The following is a 15,534-nucleotide window of genomic DNA, read 5'->3' on the forward strand; positions in this document are numbered from 1 at the left end:
GAGAAAGCAATATGCATAGGTGCAAAATGTTTATATGGCACATAAAACTAGCGAAGCCGTGTCGCATTGTAGGAGCCCTCAGGGCTGGGGAGGGGGCGAATGGAGCGTGCTAGGGTTGCGCATTTTTATTCTATAAAGTTTTTTATGCATAATATGCGCTTTTACTTTTTTAACACACACATACACACACACACACACACGCGCACAGTGGTAGTAAACAATAATCATAATAATCGTAATCACAGTTGTTGCCAGCGCAGCAGCGGTAACGGTAAAAGGCGCGCAAACAAGCACAAACACGTTGATGTGCGTCCATTTGGGCGCCTCCCCCTTTTGCTTTTGTTTTTAGGCGCCACTGCACGTTTGTTCGCACCTAGTCAAGCCCAGCTGCAAATACAATAGAACTGCTGTTCACACACACAGATATGCGTACGTGTGTGTGTGTCGCACTAAATTGCGCACAATTGAAAGCATACTTTCAGGCCGAGCATTTAGTTTGCACTTTTCTAAGCCAAACAGCAGCAGCAGCAGCAACAACAATGAGCAGCAGCTATGTAAGCTGAATTTGAATGCAAAAATGTTTGCTCTCTCGCTTACACACTCACTGGCTGTCTCTCTTACATTTCACACTGTGTGCGTTTAATTTATAGCACTGTGTGCTCAACTGTAGCATTTCTTTTAGTCAGGCCGCCGTCCCCCCTACCTAACTTAGCTGCCCATGGGACTTTTAGGCTTTCTTTTCTTTGTTGTTGTTTGGCCTTTTTGTTGTTTTTTTTTTGCGCTTGCATAAAAAGGTTTGTTATTATTTTTTTTGGCTGCTGCCCTGCCTTATTATTAAATATGCCAAAAGCAAAGCTCCAAAGAGTCGAGCTATTCTCTTTTTTTTTTATGTGTTAATATAAACATTGAAAGTTATTTTTTGCATTCAAGCTTAAATAAGCTGAAGCCAGGCGTGGGCCAAAAAGCTTTAAGTGCAAGTTTATAAATTTGGAAAGGTCGCCACTATCTTTGGGCAATGATGAATTTATGCTGAAAGCCTGCATACGTATATTTATTATTGTAAATAAATGCCTTAAATATTTATGCAGTTTTAAAAGCAAAGTTTATTTTATTAGGCATATTATTAAAAATAAATGCTTATATTTATTTTGCTTAAATAGCGTAGTTGGCAAATTATTACAAATAAATGCCTTGAATATTTTTTTAGCATAGCTGATTTAATTTTGAGGTATTATTAATATAAACTGACTTAAATATTTATTTTGTTTTAAAAGCGTGGTGAATTTTATTTTGGGATATTATAAAGATAAACTGACTATTTAAGTCTTTCAATAAATATTTATTTTTTTGCTTTAAAAGCGTTGTTGATATTAATTTTGGGATGCTATTCAAAATAAATCTAGTTTGACCTATTATTAAAAATAAATGCTTTAAATATTTATTTTCTCCTAAAATTATAGTGTATTTATTTTGGGATATTTTTAAAAATAAATTACGTATACGTTTGTTTTCTTTCCATAGCGTAGCTTATTTCATTTAGTAGGTAATAATATTTGCATAAATATATTCTAGAATTTTAATTTATGCATAATTTCAATACCTAGTAATTTCTGTTAAAGCCATTTAATATAAATGAATACAATATTTATTTCAATTTATTCATTATAGCGTAATAACCTAACAAATTGAGCGTAATTAATTTGAAAGATTTTATTGTTTTAATTTTCCTTTATTGTGAACTGTTCATATATAAATAATTATGCAAGTAAAGTTCTGCATAAGCATCTCATAGAATTGACTTTGAACGCTTAGGCAATAATTGAATTTTGCATTTATGCCCAGCAAGCTTTAACTAAGCATCTCAGCCCAGGTTACAAGCTAATAATAATTTAGCATCAAGCATTATGTCTATCAATATACAAGTCTCAACACAGCAACTAATTGACCTTAATACCTTTAATCAATAATATTTAGAGTGGCAGCCAATGCACATAAGCCTAAATGCCTTTGTCTGCTGCTAGCTTTCTCTACTTAGAGTGTGTGTGTGTGTGTCTTTGTGTATGTGTGTGTGCGTTTGGCTGCTGTGCGTGGCATAATTTGATTAGAAGGCACAAAGTGCTTTCAGTGCGTAGTTTAATTAGATTAATGAAAAATAGGATTAGGCACACTTTGAGCTTAATCATATGTGAGAAAGCATTGTTAGGCTCTATGCTAATTCTAATGCTGCTGGCTAAGAAAACCACAAAACAAAATTCAGCAATGCTTTAAGATATTTAAAGATTTTCTATGCGTGACACACAACAGACGCAAATTGAAGGCGCATTTTATGTTTTTAAATTAATTTCAAACTTTTCTTTTTTTTTTTGCTTTGCCTTGACTTTTCGGCAGCTAAAACTTTTTGGCTTTGACATAATCTATTATGAAAATGTTTTTTTTATACGTTTGCTTTTAATTGTAGGCGTGTTAAAACTTAATGAGATTGAAATGGCTGCCAGGGGTGTGATTAACAAGCGGCTGCCCAAATGAAAACTAATTTATATTTATGTTTGGTGTGAGCTTTTGAACCAAAGTGTTGCTAAATCTTAAAAGTGTTGGGATTGCCAGCACGTTAATAAATCACACAACTTAGCCAAGTTAACTGCTTATGACAGTGACTTATTGTGAGATTTGCACAAAGTTGAAAGTTGAAAGATTTTCAAAATTTATTTACAGTCTGTGTGTAATTTTTTTAACAAAATCCAATCGAGTTGCATAGCAAAGTAAACAATATATAAAATATTAAATGTGCATTTTTCAAATTGCTGCAGCCGCTTATCAAAATAGAAATCAAATCATAAATTTCAGTGTTAGAGCAAAACAAAAAGTAAATTGCTGCTTATAAATAAATATTAAATATTTTGTGTGTATTTAAAGTAATTTATTTTAGAACATACAAAAGTGAGAAATGAGGGAAACTAAACTTATAAAACAAACTGCAAACTTATTTTTTACATCCTTATTTACTTATATCTTAACATTTCAAATATGAAGTTGAAGCCAATTGCTTTAAGAATGAAAAATAAAAGCTTAAGAGTTTAGAGAAAAAATGAATTTAAAATAAATTCTTTATTAAACTTACTAGTTAAATAATTTTATAAATAAACTAGCAATCTCGTTTATATTATTACATAAAAACACCCCAATTTATGCATTTCATTTATATAATCTTGTTTTGTTTTTTTTCTGTTTGAAATATTTTAAAATTATTAAATTATGCTACTTGAAATTTCTGCGCTTTCGTTTGCAATATTTAATTTAATAAAGAAAATTCGTGGCATTGCGTAAAAATTCCAATAGATTGAGCAATGTTTCAGTTTAATGAAAAGTGAAGTATACTTTTAGGTGCAATGAAACTAGCTAACGCGCTTTGTCTCATTCACTCGTACGCCCTCTCGCTTTAGTGTGTGGCTACTGCTGGCATATTTTGGCAATTTTAGACATTTACCAACTTTAACATGCCCCAAACACACACACACACAGAGACAGAGACAGACAAAGCCAATAGCTTGCCAATACAGAGACTGTGTTCTAACGCTTTCAGCTAAAAATTTTGCCAGTGTCGGTGCCAAAAAATGCAAATTTAAAATGCGTTGGCATGTCAAATATCCAAATACACACACATGCACACACATATACACATATATATATATAGAGTAGATAGCAGAGGGTGCAATTGCAGACAGAGTTGGGCAGCGGGTGCCCAAAAATCGATAAACGAGAGACATGTGTGTATTTAAGCTTTTAGTAGTATCTTTTGCTATGCAACTGCCACACACATGAATTTGGCAGAGACAGCGACGGAGAGACTGGTAGAGAGAGAGAGAGTGTGAGAACTTAAGCGCCAGCGAGAAATGAGAGCTCGCTACAAATAGCTTAATAGGAAATAGCGCAAAAGCGACGCTACTAGAATAGCCCTTAACTATATAAAAACCGAAGCAGCGCGCGATAAGCGTTCAAAATCGAAGGGGATACAATACACAGAGAAAAGGACGTACTCGAAAAAAATGAAATCCTTGCACGTATCGCGCTTAAGAAATCGGCAAACGCATTGGCATGTACTTTAGTTTCATTGTTGTTGTTGTTTTGCTGCTGCTGCTTCTTCTTCTTCTTGTTGAGCAAGGGTTAAGACAGGACAGCGCGTAGCTTAGCACTGACTGGGGTAACGCTTATCGCTTAGCGTCGACACACTAAACTGTGTGTGTGTGTGTGTGTGTGTGGTTTGGCATTAGTCAAATGCAAATTTTTATAGCCGCACGCTGTCTGTTTACTTAAGTCGCCCGATAAGCTCGCATATAAGCAATGTGTGTGGATTTTGGATTTTGCTATATATAATGCGCAAAAGTTTTGTGCAGATAATTTATGAAATCAGCAAGATTAATAAAATACATATATTCAATTTAAACTGTCTAAGCGGCAAATGCTATAAATAAAATTTAATTCCATTTAAATTGTTCAAATGCAAAACACTATAAATTATATTGAATTTGTATTTTTTGTAATCCCTTTTGAGCTGCTAAGCTTACTAATATATACCATAACTACTTTTATTTATTTAATATGCGTTTAATCTTTACACTAGAAATATATCTGAAATTATAAATTCAACAATGGAATTTAGCAAAGGTTTTCAAAATAAATATTACAAAAACAAAGACTTAAGCGCTCTAACTCAGCAAATGAAATTTAATTTTTTTGCGCTTCAATCTTTTTATTATATTAAATTTAATTGTATTTGCGCTTGAATCACGAAAAATTAAAACAACTACTGGCGAACTGAATACAACACGATAGCTCAGATCATAGGTTTACAATATTTAAATGTTCTGCTTAATAATCTTAGCGGTACAGCTATGAACTTTATTTTCAATTTACAAATAATTTTAATGCAATTTACAAATTAAAGAGAACACAACATTTTTATCAAAAGTAAAAAAAAGACAATAAAATTATGTCAAAGTTAAAATTGACTTTACTTTCATTGTATTTATATTCACATATTTAGCCTCTTTATTGTTAATTTGAATATACTTAAAAAATCATATTGAATCAATTAGATTCATTAGAACTATAACAATATACATCGCATATGAGTGAATTTAGCATTGATCATGCTCTGAGGTTTTAACAGACTTTAAATTCAATTTCAAACCAAGCCAAAATCAACTTTGACTGGCAGATATTTCTTTTTCAGAGCCAAAGTGTAAAATTTTCAGACTTTCTGTTATGAATGGAAGCAACTTTAAGTCGCTTTAATTAAATATTGTGAGCAGCAAAATTTCTCCTAAATTCAGCGCGTTGTCATCCAGAGATATTTTTATCGTTTGATGAATTGGTGCAATGTTTAGAATATTTCTTGCCCATAATAGTGTTATGAGCCAACTTCCGGGCCGTCTAGCTTTCTAGCTAGTCTGCCTCGCTGCCGATTTAATAAGTCAGCATACTTTGCTTTTCGATTCAAAGTTCTCTGCTTAGAGTTGTAACCCGAACATACCACCAGCTGTTGCAACTCATATGTAAATGCAAATTTTTGAATGCCATTTAATCATTGTAAAATACTTAAATTTGAAGCGCTGGGCAAATTGTGCAATTTCTGTTTACTTAATATTGATTTCTACTTGCACAAACATTAGTTCAATAAACATAAAAAATAGTACTACATAAACCAATAAAATTTTCATCTACAATGCTGCAGCACTCGACACACATTTGTAGCAAACATAAAATCGTATCAAATAAGCAATTTCTCGCTCTCTATGTGTGTGTGAGCATATTTTTATACACTTTGACATTTTTGTAAAAAATGGAAAAAGGGTATTATGAAGTTGCTCAAAATGTATGTAACAGGGAGAAGGAGGCATGGCAGACCCCATAAAGTATATATCTTCTTGATCAGTCGACGAGCTGAGTCGATATTACCATTGCGTCCGCGTCTGTCCGCTCTGTCCGTCCGTCGTCCGTCCGTCCCGTCGTTGTATGAGTGCGTCGCGTTCCTCAGCACTATAAGAGCTAGTAGCAACCAAATTTGGGCTGTAAGAGACTGCTCCTATATCCAGGACACTACGCTTTTATTTATATTTTTTTTTTATTTCCTCCCCCTCCCCCCGCCAATTCGAAAAAAAACGATATTAGGCAGTACAAAAAATCTTTTAAAATCTGAATAAATCACAAAATTGCCTATGTCATGTTTTTGACCGATTGTGAAAATTTCAGAACGATCGGATAAAAAACTTAGGAATTATTGACATTTCATTATTAAATGTGACGCGCGCCGGTGCACGTGCTGACGCGCCATACAACGTCGCTGCCGACGCAGCGGCCCGCCGGCGCTGCTGGCGCTTCAGCGAAAACGAGCTGTGACGGGTTAGCTGTTTTGTGTGTATGTGTTTGTGAGTTGTGTGTGCTTGCGATGCCCTAGTCAAGTGTATTTAAGTTGGTGGCGCCCAACTTTAACCTGTCCACTTGTTTTATATGCGATGTTTAAAAGCAACGGAGCTTTAATATGACGTAGCAAAAGGCAAAAAAGCAACAGCAGGCGGCAGCAGCAACATTACCGCCTAACGGAAGTTGCCACAAATGAACAACATTGCCACGACCTTCTGAGACGCTCGCTCTCTCTCTCGCTCTCGCCCGCAATAGTAGGCAATGTATTTGGTAGAAAACATTTTAGCGTATTTTTATTATACATGCAGCTACTAGCGCATGTATGTGTGTGTGTGTGTGTGTGTGTCGACAGCCTCATTGCTGAATTTATGAAAATTGTTGCCTTCTGATATGGAAAAGCTACTAGCGCTCTCTCTCTCTCTCTCTTTGAGTTTGAGGGTTGTGGCTGCCACAAAAAAAACATTAGCACCCAATAGAGTTTAATGCGTGCGTGTCAGCAGTCAGCAGCAGGCAATGCCTATGCCTATGTATTGCTGCTGCTCTCTTTCTCTTTTACTCCCAACGGACGTGTATCCTGTCTGCGTGTGGCCCCAGCTGTCGGGATGTTGATGCTGCTGCTTGCTGCTTGCAATGCCAACGCCAGCGCCAATTTGCGGCTTAACATCTTTGAATTATTGAGGCGCGCAGCACAGACTGCCAGACACCACAACACACACACACACACACACACACACACCAACACACACTCTCGCTCTCTGGGGCGCTTAGTCCAGTTGGCTGTGTTGCGTGCTTTTGGCCAAATTAAAATTTTATCAAAATGAAATTTGCGGTTTTTGTGTGTTTAGTTTCAAAATTTTTGAAGTGATTTGCCCTTGTCCTTATTGTTGTTGCCCCCACGCTGTGTGCTGAGCATTTTTTTGTGCTCTCTCTCTCTCTATCTCTCTCTCTGTTCAGTTAAGTGCGCCTAACAGTAGATTCTGAATTTTAGACGAGCGCTGTGTATTGCGTTTCGAAACTATAAACAAAATTAAATGTTAAAAGCAACTTGTGTACGATTTTGTGCGAAACTCACTTTTATGTTGTTTTTAGTGCAAACTTTACTGACTTATTTTCATCTAATCTGCACTTATATTGTCTCATACATACGTTTATCTTGCACTTGTCTTCGCCGCTCTCTTTTTCTCTTTGTCAGCTGCTGTTTACATTACACTTTAACTAAGCCGCCTAAAATTATGCAATAAACTTTACTTTTACGTGTCCTCCCTACCTCGCGCCCCTCCATCCAGCGTATATTTATTTATATTGTGCGCTGTTTTCTTATTCCATTTTCGCTTTTATTTTTTTGTTTGTTTCTTTTGCCGCTTGGGCCGCACTTATCCTTGCGATTTTTGATGTTCGCGCACGCGGGCGTCAGCGTCGGCGTCGGCAGCGGTGCGGGCAAAATGCCAGCGCGGCGCGGCGTTGCAAATCTTATTTGATGATGCCACGGCAAATACTTTAATTTATGCAGTAATCCTATTACAAAAACAGCAATGCCAAGTGGGCCCCACAACAAGAGGAACAAGTATAGAAAACCATAAAACAAAACATAAACACAGAGAAGAGAAAAATGCTAAGAGCTGCCACTGGCGGCGGCAAACAAAAATATTCAACTATCGAATACTCTGCAAAGAAATCAAAACAAATTATATATAAAATGCCCATTCATATATTAATAAAATGAATAAATTTTAAGCTGGTTTTTTATTATCTCGTATTAAATCAGTCGCTCATTTCTTTCTTTTTTTCTTAAACTGTCGTATGAATCACATAAAAATATTTAATAAATGACTTATTTTATATTTTTTATATTTACTGGCAAACATTTTCGAAGATAGTTTTCTTTCTCTCTTTCAAAAACACAAAATACATTATTTTAAAAACTGTATGCAAATTATATAAAATTAATTGCTGTCTCTCTCTTTCTCTTCCTCTCTAATCTTCAAATATATCACAAGAAAATATTGTAAAAATTAGTTACAAATATTCTTTTAATATTTTATTTATTAATTCCTGTTATACACTTTTTTATTTCACAAAAACAATATTTAAAAAATTATATTATTATTGCAATCTATCCTATCTATCTTTCAGACTCATTATACAAAAATTCTTTTATATTTTATTTATATTAATTAATTAATATTCTTGCAAGCTAGTTTCTTTGTCTCTTGCTCTCTGTCAATCTCTCTCTCTCTCTCTATTAAAAAAATATTTCAAAAACTAGTTACAAATATTCTTTTAATATTTTATTTATATGTTGCAAGCTTGCTATCTTTCTCTCTGTCGTTCTCTTTTCTTAATCTTTCAAAATACTTTGATTTTAAATCACAAAAAATATTTAAAATATTAGTTGCAAACCTAAGTTTCATATTTTATTTATATATAAGTATTAGCAGCAACTGCTGCCATCTATTCTCGCTCGCTCAGTTTCTCTTGCTACTTTCCTAGGGTATATCAATGACTCAACTTACAATGCATTTATGCTCTAGCCAAGATTTGTACTTTCTTTTTGCATTTGTGTGCTGCGAGCTCTCTCGCATTTTTATTTTGTTTTCATTTGTGGACCTGAACCCAGTTTAGCAGTCAGCAGCCAGCTAGACAGACACCCCCCCACCAACCCCCTTTTTTATTTTTTATCATTTGCCAATGCGACTCATTTGCATTTTCTGCGCGTTTGCCTTTGGGGGCTTCATTGTATTTTTCTTCACTCACTTTCGTTTATTTTCTCTGTTGTCATTCTGGCTTGGCACGCGCATTCGCGTCTTAGCAGCGCAATTCAATTTATTTTAATTTCTGCTTTTAACACAAAAAATTACCAATTCAATTTTATGACTTTATTTCTAGCATTTGCCCCACGTGCTGAGTAGTTCACAAAAAAGCAGCTGCTAAGCAGATTCAACACACAACACATTGCAAATTCCACAAGATATAACAAAGCATAGTAAAGCATAAGAAAAGTGGGTGGGCGTTGGGGGGTGGGCTATATGCTTGAGGATTGTCAATATCGCAAGTTGTTTGCGCTATTTTTAAGCATTGCCTTAGTTTTTCGTACTCTCAATGCAAACAGCTTCCAGCAGCGATTACTTACGTACCACCCACTCCCACACACCCTGCTCACACCCACTCCCACACACCCTGCCCCGCCCCGCTGTCTATCACTTGTCGTTCTTGTATCGCACTATGCAAATCAGTTTATAAATAAATTTGTGAAGCGTTTGGCAAACTTTTCTTAGACTGTGGAGTGTACTCAACAATTCTCAGCTACTCAAGCGTTTCTTCTAGACACACACACACACACACATGCACACAAAATCAGCTTAAATCGATGCGCGTGTTAATGGAGTGGGCAATTGTCAAAGGGTATGGGTGTGGCCGTTTCTATGCACGTGACCCACTGTCGCTTGGCTAATCTGCTAATATATCTTTGGGACTTGAAGTATGCTCTCTGGTGTATACATGTGAGGCTAGAGATAAGCGTTCGAGCATTTAAATAACAAAAATGGAAGTTCATTGACTTAAAATAACTTTTTATTACAAGTGAAATTAAAATTAAATTCAAACAAAGCAAAGCAGCAGTTCATGCTCAGCAAAAATATTTACGAGCGGAATGTTGATTGAAAATAAAAACGTTGTTTTTTTTTGCTATAAAATAGCTGAAATACTTTTGATGCAGCGTAATATTAAATAACTGATCTGATTGCTTGTTGATTATTTATTGACTACAAACTGTTTAAAGAATTAGTTATTTGACTATAATTTGTTTTATTTTATAAAGTTTAGCATAATTTATTTCATCATATCTTAATCACAATTTTTTTTTATTATTGATATATTTTTAATTGGTATAAATTAAATGTGTATACAACAATTAAGTCACAACACTTTTTCTAATTTTAATTGTATTGAATTTAAATCTAGTTTTATTTTTTTTATTTGTTTTGGTTTTATTTGTCCTTATTAATATTTATTTTAATGTTAATATATTCATTTTGGTTTCTTTTCTAAATCACAACTATTTTATTTTTGACATATATATTTTTTTTTAGTATTAATTAAATTTGTGTACAACAAATAAATCAAAACATTTTTTTTTTTAATTCTAATTGTATTTGTTTTTAAATCTAGCTTTATTTATTATTTGTTTTGGCTTTATTTGTACTTATTAATATATATTTTAATTTTAATATATTAATTTTTGTATAAATTAGATTTGTATTAAAAAAGAAAATCAATAAAAAATTACTATAATAATATTTGTACCTTTATTAATAATTATAAATAAAAATTATACAAATGAAAAATCGATTTATGAATATTCATCTTATTTTATAATTAAGAATTTATGCTAGATACATACACTTAAGTTGATTATTATTTATTTGAATGTACAACAAACAACAGCGAAGTGAAATGAATGCTCTTTAAGCAGTTTTTGCATATCATTAGCTATTTAAAGGCAGCTCAACGCTGAAAAGCCGCAAAAGAGCTGCCTAAACAGTCAATCAAAATGCCTAAAGAGAACGTCAGGGCACGTCATTGAATGAAGTAAAAGCATCAAACATTAATAAGCAAGCCAAGAGCCAATATAATCAGGCAATAGAAGAGCTTAAGAAAACGTGACACTTTTCACTCTCAAGCTGAACAGTAACAAAAACTCGAGTTAGCAGTAGGCAATGGGAAACAATCACAGCGGGTGGTTAAAGGGCGCCGGCATACTCAATCAATGTTGGCTGTTCGGTTCTCTCGGCCCATATCAATAGCTGTAGGCATCAACATGCCAATAAAAAGTAAATACTGGCAGTAAACATTTCATGAAAAAGCGTAGCAGAGCATAAAACTGAAACTGAAGTTTTGCAAGAGTTTATCAGGCATGCAGTGCAGTAAAACTGAAGCTAGGCAATAAAAATATGGAAAATGAAAAAAGAAAAGAAACATGGAAATAATATAAAGTCAACAGTATTTAATATGGCCGCTGGTCATGGGGCCCAAGCTAAGGAGAAAGCCAAAGCCTAAATTGTCAAGACAACAACAATGTGGCTTAAAGTAACGCTAGTGATAAGCAGCATAGCAGTATTTGTGTAGCCTATCGATATATAAAAAATGTTATTTTTATCGATTTTAACAAATAAAATCTAAGGGTCTATTAAAATCTAGCGACTTGTTAAATTTGTAATACACTTTTGGTTGGTTGTGTGTAGCAATCTAAAATCTCAAAATGAAAACATAATAAAAATTTTAAATTTCTTTTAGTCATTCGTACTTTTTTTCAATATTAAAAACATTTTAGCACCTAATTTTTTAATTTAATCAACAAGATATTTTAAATAAATCAAGAAAATTCTATTTATATTGTTTTAAGTACTTTTTATGAGTTAATAGAATATACAAATATTCTTATCTATAAAAAAAGAGAAAGTCAAAGCGCAATTCGATTTTCCCACCTTAAAAAAATCGATATAATCGATTGTTTATTTTTAAAGTAGAAAGCAATTTGGTTTTCCCACCTTGCTTATCGATACTATCGATAACTACACTAGTACACTAGTATTACACCTTTATTTTATATTGACACACTATATATTTGGTATGCCCAACTTAATGCTTAAGCTTAAGCATTCAGCAATCGATACTATCGATAACGTTTCGCTTATTTGCAGCAATAGTCAACAAACTGTGATAGAAAATTCCAATTATTTGCTGCTCTTTTAATAGCAAACAGTTTACCTGTGCAGACGTTGCTATTTACCGTTACTGTTCTTGTTGTTGTTGTTGTTGTTATTGTGGTTTTTCTTATGTGACTGCGTTTGGTTAAAATGTAAATTTTATATGCACATTAAATGGCAAGAGCTAGAGATCCAACTGGCGATACAAAAGATAAACAGAGATACAGCCAACACCCGAGCATTTGCTATTGCGATTTTTATAGCGTTTGCTTTTGCTGCTGTTGAGCCAACGAAATTGACTTGCCAAGTGTGTGTGTGTGTGTTTGTGTGTGTGTTTGTCTGGGGCGTGGCATGCGTTTTGATAAGAGTGTCATTTTGCTATTGGGGGTTTTTGTCTAGTTTCGGTTTTGGCCAAAATAAATTGGTGCTAATGCAATTGCTGAGCCAAGCGTACAGTTTGTGATATTGGCTTAGATAATTGTTCAGTTGTGTATTTATTCAAATTGGAAATCGGTCAATCTTAGTTAAATTTGCTGAGCTTAAGTTCTTAAAAGCTTAGAGACATTTATTAGAAAATCTATTTGCTCATTGTTTCGCAAATTTTCATTTGATTTATGCATTTTTATTAAAATATGATACTGGTCAACAACAAATAAATTTTTTATTTACATTTCTTATTCGGTTTTAAATTTGTGGTTTAAATAGTCATATCAAAAGAATTTCTACGTAAAATTATTTAACTTGTTAGGGCATCAAAATATAATCTTTTTAGCATTTGCTTTTACCATGCGAGGCAATTAGGCAAAGAAATGTTGCACACACATATACACTTGCATTTTATATACAAATTTAAATAAACTGACAGCAGACATTTTACGGCTTTTATTGTTGTTGTTGCTGTTTTTGGTGGCAACACTTGGCAGCTTGGCTAAATAAAAACATTGCTTTAATATTTGCTCTTAATTAAATTCGAGTTCTCTCAAGCGCAAAGCCAAAACCGAAGAGATAGAATAAAAAAAGAAGAAATAACAGCACTTGGATAACTTTAGAGCTGCAACTGAAAACTTTTGCTAGGGCGTTAGAGCGAGACAGCAGGCGAGTGAGCATAAGCGTAAGCATAAGCTGGGCACAAAACCACTTAATCCAATTTAAGAATGCAGCCACTTGAGCTTGAGTATGCATGCACACATATGCGTCAAAGTTTTGCTCTCACTCTCTCTCTCTCTCTCTCTCTCTCTCTGTCTCACGCTCTCTGTAATAATATTTTTGCTATATTATTTACTTGCGCTCTAATGCACGCAACACTTTTATATGCTGCTCGTTTTTATCACTGCCTAAGCCATAAAATTGCCTTGGCAAACAGGCAGAACAACCAGCTAAAATAATACTGTTGTAAAATATTAATATTAATAGATATTTAATAAATTTTATTTTTATTTGGAAATAAAATAAAACCTTCATCAAATTTATTTAATACATTCAATTAGAAATATATTAAATGTTAGCGTGCAGTAAAAATGCAAAAATCCAAATAAATTTTATATTAAAAAAAATTTTTAAATTTTTTTTTATTTTTTGCAAATTTTTTGCTATTTGTAATATGCTAAAATGAATTTATTTATAAATCAAATTATTTATTTTAAATATGTGAGGTGGCATGCATGAGCTCTACTCTTTTTCTCTCTCTCTCTCTCACACACACACTTTAATAATATACTTGCGCATGCAACACTTTTATATGCTGCTGGTTTTTATCACTGCTAAGCCATAAAATTGCTTTTGCAAAGAGGCAGAGCTAGCAGCAAATATAATGCTGTTGTAAAATATTAGCAGGCGCTGGTCCAGTTGCTGCTCATAAATTTAAAGGCCATTTTTTCTGTACCCCCCACCCACCCGCAGCAGCCAGCTACCCACATAACAATAACAACAACACCCTCGAAAAAGGAAAACACAGCCAGTGACAATGAGTTGTGTTGCTTATACAAATTTCTCACAATCTTATCAGCAGCGGCAGAAGCACCCAAACGCTGTTTATTGCCTGAGAAAATTTATATATTAGGTCATTAGGTATGTAATAATTTGTTTTGGGTTGGGGGGGTGCCACATGTAAATGTTTGTCGTAGTGCCTTGTTATTGGCAGCAATGTTAGGGCTGGGCTTAATTATCCATTATATGTATATTCCACATGTCTCTGTATGCGTGTGTCCGTGTGTGTGTGTGTGTGTGTTTGTAACCCAAGAGGCCTATTAGGCCGCCTGTTGTTTTAATTAAGCCCAAGCTGCATACGCTGCGCACAAAAGTAGGCCATGCATTTTTAATGTCCAACGCTACACATATTTAAGCCCAAGCTGCAAACAATGCGTGCCCAAATGCCATGCATAGCAATTGCCTTGCAACTTGCCCCCTGCTAAAACAATTTTCTAATTAAATTATTACCAACGCGCCAAAAACTATGCAAAACTATTTACGCACAATTCAATTGCGCCAGGCGCAGCGGCAACGACTTTACTTAATTAAGTGGAACTTGTGCTCCTTTTTGCTTTTGTGCGGAAATCGAATTTTGTGCAGCCTGTGCAAAAATTTGTTTTCTTCTCGTTTTCGTTTTCGTTCTCGTTTTGCGTTTTGTTAATTCGCATGCTAATGCCGCAAAGTAGGCAATAAAATTGCGCAAAACTGTGACGGCAACTGAAACTAGTTTTAGAGCTTCGAGTCCGGAAATGTCTCAGTTTCAGTTTCGGTGCGTAATTTTCTAGTTGTTGCTGCTGCTGCTTGTCTCTGCATGTGTGTGTGTGTGTGTGTGTGTGTTAGTGTCTTTTGGTATTTATGTGCATGTCCATGAGCGCATGACCTCCATATAAAATAAATTACTTTAGTTATCTAAATGCTACATACATACCTAAAGACATGCACACACACACACACACATATATAAAGCGCATACACACACATTAGACGTATATATAATGCTCTTTGCTCTTGTCTTTTATTCTCTAGTTCTGTTATGTTTTGTCTTTGGGGCTTTAAAACTTCTGTTCGCTTGGGTAAAGCGACTACACTGCATAAGAATTTTCTAATCTGTCGAAAATAAATTAATAAAGTTAATAAAATATTCATTAAACTTTGATAACAAATCATATACCAAAAATGAATTCAAAAATAAATATTATAAAAAGAATATATAAATAAATATGAATAAATTTTAATGAATAAATATTTTAAGATTTGTATAATGTTTATGCATTTATTAATTTGTTATTTTTGTTTCTTTAATTTATTAAGAACAAGATTTCTTTTTTTTATATTTTGTATATTTTTTGCATACATTTCATACATACAGTGATGTGCGAAGAATTATTTATATAAATATTTAAATATTTATTAGCAGAAGATACTATTGGTAATAATCTTA

At 33.8% G+C, this 15,534-nt stretch overlaps 1 protein-coding gene across 1 annotated transcript in view; it reads left to right on the forward strand.

Moving 5' to 3' along the window:
* Positions 1–15,534, forward strand: part of LOC108596226 (hemicentin-1) — a 178,171-nt gene that overhangs the window by 1,793 nt on the left and 160,844 nt on the right. The window lies entirely within an intron of this gene.

The sequence above is a fragment of the Drosophila busckii genome, chromosome 2R (assembly GCF_011750605.1).
Source record: "Drosophila busckii strain San Diego stock center, stock number 13000-0081.31 chromosome 2R, ASM1175060v1, whole genome shotgun sequence".
Classification (NCBI taxonomy): domain Eukaryota; kingdom Metazoa; phylum Arthropoda; class Insecta; order Diptera; family Drosophilidae; genus Drosophila; species Drosophila busckii.